Source organism: Patiria miniata, unplaced genomic scaffold, assembly GCF_015706575.1.
Source record: "Patiria miniata isolate m_02_andy unplaced genomic scaffold, ASM1570657v1 HiC_scaffold_25, whole genome shotgun sequence".
Classification (NCBI taxonomy): domain Eukaryota; kingdom Metazoa; phylum Echinodermata; class Asteroidea; order Valvatida; family Asterinidae; genus Patiria; species Patiria miniata.
The window spans coordinates 15,575,614-15,586,075 of record NW_024037064.1 but is presented as its reverse complement, the minus strand read 5'-3'; the positions used below and the strand labels follow the sequence as shown (position 1 = coordinate 15,586,075).

At 46.5% G+C, this 10,462-nt stretch overlaps 2 non-coding genes across 2 annotated transcripts; both read left to right on the top strand.

The window, feature by feature from the left end:
- Positions 1 to 522: 522 nt before the first annotated feature.
- LOC119733604 lies at positions 523 to 715 on the top strand. The gene has a single exon (XR_005271942.1). It is a non-coding gene; the product is annotated as a U2 spliceosomal RNA (small nuclear RNA).
- A 5,409-nt stretch (positions 716 to 6,124) lies between these two features.
- Positions 6,125 to 6,317, top strand: LOC119733465. The gene has a single exon (XR_005271836.1). It is a non-coding gene; the product is annotated as a U2 spliceosomal RNA (small nuclear RNA).
- Positions 6,318 to 10,462: the final 4,145 nt, after the last annotated feature.

Below are 10,462 nucleotides of genomic sequence, written 5' to 3'. Positions count from 1 at the left end.
GTGCGTGCGGGGAATTCTCTGCACAGTCGTCGGAGGTCAGCTAATTCTTCGCCTTTAGGTTTTTGAAACCCTTGGTGTTTGCTGTTTAGACCCTTTAGGTCTCTTCTGTGTGGGAGAATTTTTGCTCCTGGTTTACTGGGACCCTTTTGGTCCCTTTTGTGTGGGAGCTTTCAGCTCCTGGTTTTGGGGCCCTTTAGGCCCTTTTTTAGTAGAATCATGGCATCTCTTTAGAGCCTTGTGTCGAACCTGTGAGAGTCTTCGCTCTCATGTTTTAGACCCTTTAGGTCTTTTTTATCGAAGTTTGGAAGTTTCGTCTGGATGTGTATAGTATGCATTTTGTTTGAATATGGTTTTCGGCAGACAGTTAGGGTCGTACCCTACCATGGTAACGCGTGGGTAGCGTGGCTACACAGTTTGTTTGTCTTGTCCGTGTTAAGTGTTTGTCAGTTTAATTATTAGGCAAAGGGTAGGGAGGCTCGTAGCCTCACTTACTAAGGTGTAGTGTGACTACCCTATCCTGGGATCTTCTTTAGGAGGATCCCGAAACCAAAAAATTAGTATCTGTTCTTTTCAGCTTAATATCTGAAACGCTGTTCATTGAACAGCCAGTATATTAAACTGATTTTTGGATTTGGGCCGTGGAATAGAGGCTTGCCTCGTCCCGGCCACGGGTTGGCCCGGTATAGCAGTACATCCGGGATTCGGCCCACTCCCTTCGGGGAACATCAATTAATACAAAAACAGGTTCTGACTACGGTGCCCCGTCGTTAAAGGTTCGTTTTCTTTTGACGTTTTGGTGACAGGGCTTTCACATTGAATTACGGTAAATATTAGTAAGTGTGTAAAGTCTTGTTAAATTATGATGTTGGCGTTTCCATTGATTTCCGTTCAAGGCGTAAATAAAAAAAAAAAAAAAAAAAAAAAAAAGGCTTGGCCACGACCCCTCTGTGTCTGGTTATAAATGTATTGTTTGAGTCTCGTTGCAATATGTTTCTAGGCATCTTCTTCCTTTTCTTATTTGTTATCCCTTTTCCCCCTTGTTTTGCTTCTGATTTGTTTGTTTCCCAGGATGAGTGCTCCTGCCACGATTGGTCGCCAGAGGGCGCCGTAACAGTTGATGGCTTCGCATGCTCATATCGCGTCCGCGCATGTCCTATAAGTTGCCTCGCCGGGGCTGGGATGGCCATTGAATCATCTACAACCGACTGAGGAGACACAAACATGTCTGGCCGTGGCAAAGGAGGAAAGGGACTAGGCAAAGGGGGTGCCAAGCGACACCGCAAGGTTCTCCGAGATAACATCCAGGGAATCACTAAACCAGCCATTCGTCGGCTGGCCCGCCGCGGAGGAGTCAAGCGTATCTCCGGGCTCATCTACGAAGAAACCCGCGGAGTCCTCAAGGTTTTCCTGGAGAACGTTATCCGCGATGCAGTCACCTACTGCGAGCACGCCAAGAGGAAGACTGTCACTGCAATGGACGTGGTGTATGCGCTGAAGAGACAGGGACGCACGCTGTACGGCTTCGGCGGCTAGACACCATATCCAAAAATCAAACCGAACGGCTCTTTTCAGAGCCACCACTATTTCAAAAAAGAGATTGAATCTTGATTTTACTCGATTTCACTTGTCCTTGTCATGTGTGTTCTTAGAGTTGCTTTTCCCCTCCCTATTTCCACTGTAAAACATGTCTGGTCTCCATTTTTTTGTCAAAGTCGATTAAGTAATAATTACTGGGTGCTCGTCTCAGGATATAGCGGGGAACGTATAGAGGGATCCGTGACATTTTGTTCGCGAATGGGTGTGTGTGATTATTGTCTTTATTACAAAACAAACATAAACAGCAGCCAATTTTGTTCGCGAATGGGTGTGTGTGATTATTGTCTTTATTACAAAACAAACATAAACAGCAGCCAGGGAAATCCGTATGTTTGTCACTTTTCTTTTAGGGGTGGGGGAGGGGGTGTTTATTGGGGTTCAATTAATCCCAAGTAGGGGGTGGGAGAAATATTGTAGTCTCAACGATCCCAAATGGATTCTGTTGCCGAGGGCTCATAATACTATAGGCTCGGAAAAGCAGCATTTTCGATTGAAATTTAACGTCTATACTTTTTCAACGTACGGAAATCGTGATCACTGAAGCGTCTCCGCTTGGCCCCCGAAGCACCCAATCGGAAGATAGCCCATTGTTAGGCTTCCAACCTAGGATGCTATGCGCCGGCCTTAAGAGGCGGGGTCCGTTCGCTCAATCTGCACTCAGTTGTGATCACCGTTCATCAAACCATACCCTTGACCATGGCGCGCACCAAGCAGACGGCAAGAAAGAGCACCGGGGGGAAAGCCCCCAGGAAGCAGTTGGCCACCAAGGCGGCCCGCAAGAGCGCACCGGCGACTGGCGGTGTCAAGAAACCCCATCGGTACCGACCGGGAACCGTCGCCCTCCGTGAGATTCGCCGCTACCAGAAGAGCACCGAACTGCTGATCCGAAAGCTGCCATTCCAGAGACTTGTGCGTGAAATTGCACAGGATTTCAAAACTGAACTGCGATTCCAGAGTTCTGCCGTCATGGCATTGCAAGAAGCGAGCGAAGCTTACCTCGTCGGCCTCTTCGAAGACACCAACCTGTGCGCCATTCACGCCAAGAGGGTCACCATCATGCCCAAGGACATCCAGTTGGCCCGCCGAATTCGGGGTGAACGAGCTTGAGCACGTTGTGTGCGCAAAAAGAAATAAAACTAACGGCTCTTTTCAGAGCCACTACTTCTTCAAAGAGAGATTAAGTCCAATCCCTGAGTTTTCCTTCAAATAAAGAATAAAGGGCCGTTGATTTTTTTCCGAATTATTATTGTTGATATTCTGTCCAAATACATTCCACTTTTTGGGTTCTATACGTATGCCTCATCCGAAACGTGTTCCAGGCAAAATTGAATTGTTATGGGCATGGTAATAATGATATATATTTCCTATCTGTTTTGACAATTACAGGTACTCGTTCTCTTATTTTCGTCGGTTTTGCGTTACATTGTATGATTCATTATAAATGGATGGTGCATAAGGGGGAAACAACATTTAAAGAAGTATTGGTGCACTACGACATATTAATTCGCCCTCCGCTGGAGATGACTTTATTATTTCCCAGAAATTCAGTAGACAATAATATTTAAGAAGGACACTTATACACGTGTCAGTCTGAGAAAAAGGCTAAAAATACCCTTGCCGGGGAGGGGGGGGGGGGGGTCGTGCCGTGCGTGCATTGTATAACTATGCACGCATACCGCTTTCTTCACGCATGGGTAAGCGGTCACTGGCGGGAAAGTGGACGATGCATGGGTGGTCAGAATCCAAGCTGTGCACAATAAAAGCCGGCCAAGACGTGCTGGTCTTTCATTCGATCTCACGATCCGATACATTCCAAGTCCTCCAATATGGCTCCCAAAGTTAGCGGAAAAGGTCAGAAGAAGGCCGGAAATACTAAGGGTCCGGTTAGCGCAAACAAAAAGAGGCACCGGCGTCGCAAGGAGAGCTACGGCATCTACATCTACAAAGTGATGAAACAGGTGCACCCCGACACCGGAATCTCGAGCAAGGCAATGAGCATCATGAACAGCTTTGTCAACGACGTGTTTGAGCGCATCGCCAGCGAATCTTCTCGCCTCGCTCTCTACAACAAGAAGTCCACCATCACAAGCCGTGAAGTGCAGACAGCAGTACGCCTACTTCTTCCCGGGGAGCTTGCTAAGCATGCAGTCAGCGAAGGCACCAAGGCCGTCACCAAGTACACGACTTCAAAATAGAAATTTTGAAGGCTTCAAAACCAAACGGCTCTTTTCAGAGCCAACACAGTTTCCAAAAAGAGATTTGCCAGTCAGCTCAGTTCGCCCGATCAGCCCATTTCTTAGGTTTTACAACTAACCTTTTTTTATTCTGTTGTGTCCCTTTCACTCTCTCTCTTTTTTTTTTTAATATTCTTTTACCCTTCGTGAGGCGAGGGGAGGTAATGCGATTAAAGTTAATCCCTGAGTCTTGTCGTCGTCGTAAACACATAATTTAATTTATGCCACAGCCTTTGTCAATTGGTCATTTCTTTCAATCTCCGGACGAGTGCTTGCATTTTGTTGAGTGGGTTACTATTAAAAAATAAATTAGGATTTCGTCTGTGGGATGTTACAAATATCTAGCAAGAAACCGAGGCCAGTTTTAACCGCCGCGTGAGAGCAACGAATCACTGCCATTGTGCGGAGGCTGGTCGAAAGATCATGGGACTTCTTCGGCGGAATAACAATAAAACGTCTTAAAATGGAGGTAAGAATGTTGCATGTTTCTGTGTTTTATCTAGTGATTCCATTACTTTGAACGACGATGACACAGTTGTAATTTTTTGTTCCCTCGTCCCCCGCGTCCAAAATGGATGCGGTGCACCCAACCGTGCGACGGGCACGCCCGTGTCGCGTGATTGGCTACTTGGCACGCTTCAGCCAATCCACCAGAACGCTATAACTAGTGTCGTGTTTTCCAAGTGGGTTCATTCACACACCACCTTTACTGCAGAGTACATTCATCTTCTGTCACTATACTGTCAAGATGACTGGGCGAGGAAAGAGCGGCAAAGCAAGAAGCAAGGCCAAGAGCAGGTCCTCCAGGGCGGGACTCCAGTTCCCCGTGGGTCGTGTTCACAGATTTCTGCGTAAGGGCAACTACGCCCAGCGTGTCGGTGCCGGTGCACCGGTCTACCTTGCGGCAGTGATGGAGTACCTTACCGCGGAGATCTTGGAACTGGCCGGAAACGCTGCACGAGACAACAAGAAGACGAGAATTAATCCCCGCCATCTGCAGCTTGCTATACGCAACGACGAGGAGTTGAACAAGTTGATGAGCGGAGTTACCATCGCGCAGGGTGGTGTCCTTCCCAACATCCAGCAAGTTCTTCTGCCCAAGAAGACCGCCAAAGTGTCAAAGTAAAGAAAAGAACTTACTTTGCATCCACAAACCCAAAAGGCTCTTTTCAGAGCCACCACAACCTTCAAAAAAGAGATTTGTCGCTGCCTGTCTAACTCCACCTCTACCTTCACTCATAGCCGAAATCAATTTCTCTATTTTTTTTTATAAACAATAGAACACTGTTCCAGATAGAATTCCCACTGTGTCCTTTAACGTATGTGACCGGCCGGCCGGCTGAGTACATTAGCCATACATGTATGTATATGTATTGTCTTAAATGTTGCCTCATGTAGAATGTGAATGACTTATTCACCAAAGGTTACAAAAATGGACAAATAATGGTGCGTTGACATTTGATTCCCGTTTGTTTCTTTTCTTTCTTTCTCTCTTCAATTAACTCCCCGCGGGACCGCATTGATATTGATACATAAGTATTATAAGCGCAAATGCAAACGGTATGACGAATGTTTTCTTTTCTTTCGAATTTTCTTCTTATAACTTCATGACGAAATAAACAATAAATCAATGAAATAAAATAGTAATTATTACAAAAAGGGGAAATAAGTAAGTGAAAAAATAACAAAACAAAAAACAATAACCAAGCAATTAAAGGAAAGCGGCAGGCTGGGACTCGAACCCACGATCTATTACTTTCTACATGTGCTCTCTAACCACTCGGCCACGGAGCTTACTGACAAACTGAAGTATTTCCCCGCCCCTAATGTGGGACCCATTGGCAGGGCCTGAGAAATACCCAGATGGGAAACGCCGAGGCGCGATGACCGGGAGTGTTGAAGGGCGCCATCTATTGATATGCTTGTCCCGGTACATCGTACGTACGGCATTTAGTGCCGACGCTCTCGCTCACTGATGCATTGATCCCATTTTTTGTCTGGATTAATTTTTTCAACAAGATTTTTGGTGAAATATGATCGAGGTGTATGAAAATGCATGATAGAAATATTTTTAAGAATGTATATGTCTCTGTTAATCTGAGAAAGCCGGAGATTTCTTGCTCATCTCTCTCTCCCCGGGTTTCGTTGAGTTGCGGTGGACGCGCAGGAGTCTTCTTTTTGTTTTCACACCAGGAAACAAAAAAAGGCAAAAATAAATAATAAGAAGAACAATAGCAAACAGTATTTCAAGACGAATAATCCCTTTCCGCGCTATTGTTTTAATATTAATCGTTATCGCTTCTCGGCCTTTTGGCTAAGATCATGTGTAGTATCTGTTCTTTTCAGCTTAATATCTGAAACGCTGTTCATTGAACAGCCAGTATATTAAACTGATTTTTGGATTTGGGCCGTGGAATAGAGGCTTGCCTCGTCCCGGCCACGGGTTGGCCCGGTATAGCAGTACATCCGGGATTCGGCCCACTCCCTTCGGGGAACATCAATTAATACAAAAACAGGTTCTGACTACGGTGCCCCGTCGTTAAAGGTTCGTTTTCTTTTGACGTTTTGGTGACAGGGCTTTCACATTGAATTACGGTAAATATTAGTAAGTGTGTAAAGTCTTGTTAAATTATGATGTTGGCGTTTCCATTGATTTCCGTTCAAGGCGTAAAAAAAAAAAAAAAAAAAAAAAAAAAAGGCTTGGCCACGACCCCTCTGTGTCTGGTTATAAATGTATTGTTTGAGTCTCGTTGCAATATGTTTCTAGGCATCTTCTTCCTTTTCTTATTTGTTATCCCTTTTCCCCCTTGTTTTGCTTCTGATTTGTTTGTTTCCCAGGATGAGTGCTCCTGCCACGATTGGTCGCCAGAGGGCGCCGTAACAGTTGATGGCTTCGCATGCTCATATCGCGTCCGCGCATGTCCTATAAGTTGCCTCGCCGGGGCTGGGATGGCCATTGAATCATCTACAACCGACTGAGGAGACACAAACATGTCTGGCCGTGGCAAAGGAGGAAAGGGACTAGGCAAAGGGGGTGCCAAGCGACACCGCAAGGTTCTCCGAGATAACATCCAGGGAATCACTAAACCAGCCATTCGTCGGCTGGCCCGCCGCGGAGGAGTCAAGCGTATCTCCGGGCTCATCTACGAAGAAACCCGCGGAGTCCTCAAGGTTTTCCTGGAGAACGTTATCCGCGATGCAGTCACCTACTGCGAGCACGCCAAGAGGAAGACTGTCACTGCAATGGACGTGGTGTATGCGCTGAAGAGACAGGGACGCACGCTGTACGGCTTCGGCGGCTAGACACCATATCCAAAAATCAAACCGAACGGCTCTTTTCAGAGCCACCACTATTTCAAAAAAGAGATTGAATCTTGATTTTACTCGATTTCACTTGTCCTTGTCATGTGTGTTCTTAGAGTTGCTTTTCCCCTCCCTATTTCCACTGTAAAACATGTCTGGTCTCCATTTTTTTGTCAAAGTCGATTAAGTAATAATTACTGGGTGCTCGTCTCAGGATATAGCGGGGAACGTATAGAGGGATCCGTGACATTTTGTTCGCGAATGGGTGTGTGTGATTATTGTCTTTATTACAAAACAAACATAAACAGCAGCCAATTTTGTTCGCGAATGGGTGTGTGTGATTATTGTCTTTACTACAAAACAAACATAAACAGCAGCCAGGGAAATCCGTATGTTTGTCACTTTTCTTTTAGGGGTGGGGGAGGGGGTGTTTATTGGGGTTCAATTAATCCCAAGTAGGGGGTGGGAGAAATATTGTAGTCTCAACGATCCCAAATGGATTCTGTTGCCGAGGGCTCATAATACTATAGGCTCGGAAAAGCAGCATTTTCGATTGAAATTTAACGTCTATACTTTTTCAACGTACGGAAATCGTGATCACTGAAGCGTCTCCGCTTGGCCCCCGAAGCACCCAATCGGAAGATAGCCCATTGTTAGGCTTCCAACCTAGGATGCTATGCGCCGGCCTTAAGAGGCGGGGTCCGTTCGCTCAATCTGCACTCAGTTGTGATCACCGTTCATCAAACCATACCCTTGACCATGGCGCGCACCAAGCAGACGGCAAGAAAGAGCACCGGGGGGAAAGCCCCCAGGAAGCAGTTGGCCACCAAGGCGGCCCGCAAGAGCGCACCGGCGACTGGCGGTGTCAAGAAACCCCATCGGTACCGACCGGGAACCGTCGCCCTCCGTGAGATTCGCCGCTACCAGAAGAGCACCGAACTGCTGATCCGAAAGCTGCCATTCCAGAGACTTGTGCGTGAAATTGCACAGGATTTCAAAACTGAACTGCGATTCCAGAGTTCTGCCGTCATGGCATTGCAAGAAGCGAGCGAAGCTTACCTCGTCGGCCTCTTCGAAGACACCAACCTGTGCGCCATTCACGCCAAGAGGGTCACCATCATGCCCAAGGACATCCAGTTGGCCCGCCGAATTCGGGGTGAACGAGCTTGAGCACGTTGTGTGCGCAAAAAGAAATAAAACTAACGGCTCTTTTCAGAGCCACTACTTCTTCAAAGAGAGATTAAGTCCAATCCCTGAGTTTTCCTTCAAATAAAGAATAAAGGGCCGTTGATTTTTTTCCGAATTATTATTGTTGATATTCTGTCCAAATACATTCCACTTTTTGGGTTCTATACGTATGCCTCATCCGAAACGTGTTCCAGGCAAAATTGAATTGTTATGGGCATGGTAATAATGATATATATTTCCTATCTGTTTTGACAATTACAGGTACTCGTTCTCTTATTTTCGTCGGTTTTGCGTTACATTGTATGATTCATTATAAATGGATGGTGCATAAGGGGGAAACAACATTTAAAGAAGTATTGGTGCACTACGACATATTAATTCGCCCTCCGCTGGAGATGACTTTATTATTTCCCAGAAATTCAGTAGACAATAATATTTAAGAAGGACACTTATACACGTGTCAGTCTGAGAAAAAGGCTAAAAATACCCTTGCCGGGGGGGGGGGGGGGGGGGGTCGTGCCGTGCGTGCATTGTATAACTATGCACGCATACCGCTTTCTTCACGCATGGGTAAGCGGTCACTGGCGGGAAAGTGGACGATGCATGGGTGGTCAGAATCCAAGCTGTGCACAATAAAAGCCGGCCAAGACGTGCTGGTCTTTCATTCGATCTCACGATCCGATACATTCCAAGTCCTCCAATATGGCTCCCAAAGTTAGCGGAAAAGGTCAGAAGAAGGCCGGAAATACTAAGGGTCCGGTTAGCGCAAACAAAAAGAGGCACCGGCGTCGCAAGGAGAGCTACGGCATCTACATCTACAAAGTGATGAAACAGGTGCACCCCGACACCGGAATCTCGAGCAAGGCAATGAGCATCATGAACAGCTTTGTCAACGACGTGTTTGAGCGCATCGCCAGCGAATCTTCTCGCCTCGCTCTCTACAACAAGAAGTCCACCATCACAAGCCGTGAAGTGCAGACAGCAGTACGCCTACTTCTTCCCGGGGAGCTTGCTAAGCATGCAGTCAGCGAAGGCACCAAGGCCGTCACCAAGTACACGACTTCAAAATAGAAATTTTGAAGGCTTCAAAACCAAACGGCTCTTTTCAGAGCCAACACAGTTTCCAAAAAGAGATTTGCCAGTCAGCTCAGTTCGCCCGATCAGCCCATTTCTTAGGTTTTACAACTAACCTTTTTTTTATTCTGTTGTGTCCCTTTCACTCTCTCTCTTTTTTTTTTTTAATATTCTTTTACCCTTCGTGAGGCGAGGGGAGGTAATGCGATTAAAGTTAATCCCTGAGTCTTGTCGTCGTCGTAAACACATAATTTAATTTATGCCACAGCCTTTGTCAATTGGTCATTTCTTTCAATCTCCGGACGAGTGCTTGCATTTTGTTGAGTGGGTTACTATTAAAAAATAAATTAGGATTTCGTCTGTGGGATGTTACAAATATCTAGCAAGAAACCGAGGCCAGTTTTAACCGCCGCGTGAGAGCAACGAATCACTGCCATTGTGCGGAGGCTGGTCGAAAGATCATGGGACTTCTTCGGCGGAATAACAATAAAACGTCTTAAAATGGAGGTAAGAATGTTGCATGTTTCTGTGTTTTATCTAGTGATTCCATTACTTTGAACGACGATGACACAGTTGTAATTTTTTGTTCCCTCGTCCCCCGCGTCCAAAATGGATGCGGTGCACCCAACCGTGCGACGGGCACGCCCGTGTCGCGTGATTGGCTACTTGGCACGCTTCAGCCAATCCACCAGAACGCTATAACTAGTGTCGTGTTTTCCAAGTGGGTTCATTCACACACCACCTTTACTGCAGAGTACATTCATCTTCTGTCACTATACTGTCAAGATGACTGGGCGAGGAAAGAGCGGCAAAGCAAGAAGCAAGGCCAAGAGCAGGTCCTCCAGGGCGGGACTCCAGTTCCCCGTGGGTCGTGTTCACAGATTTCTGCGTAAGGGCAACTACGCCCAGCGTGTCGGTGCCGGTGCACCGGTCTACCTTGCGGCAGTGATGGAGTACCTTACCGCGGAGATCTTGGAACTGGCCGGAAACGCTGCACGAGACAACAAGAAGACGAGAATTAATCCCCGCCATCTGCAGCTTGCTATACGCAACGACGAGGAGTTGAA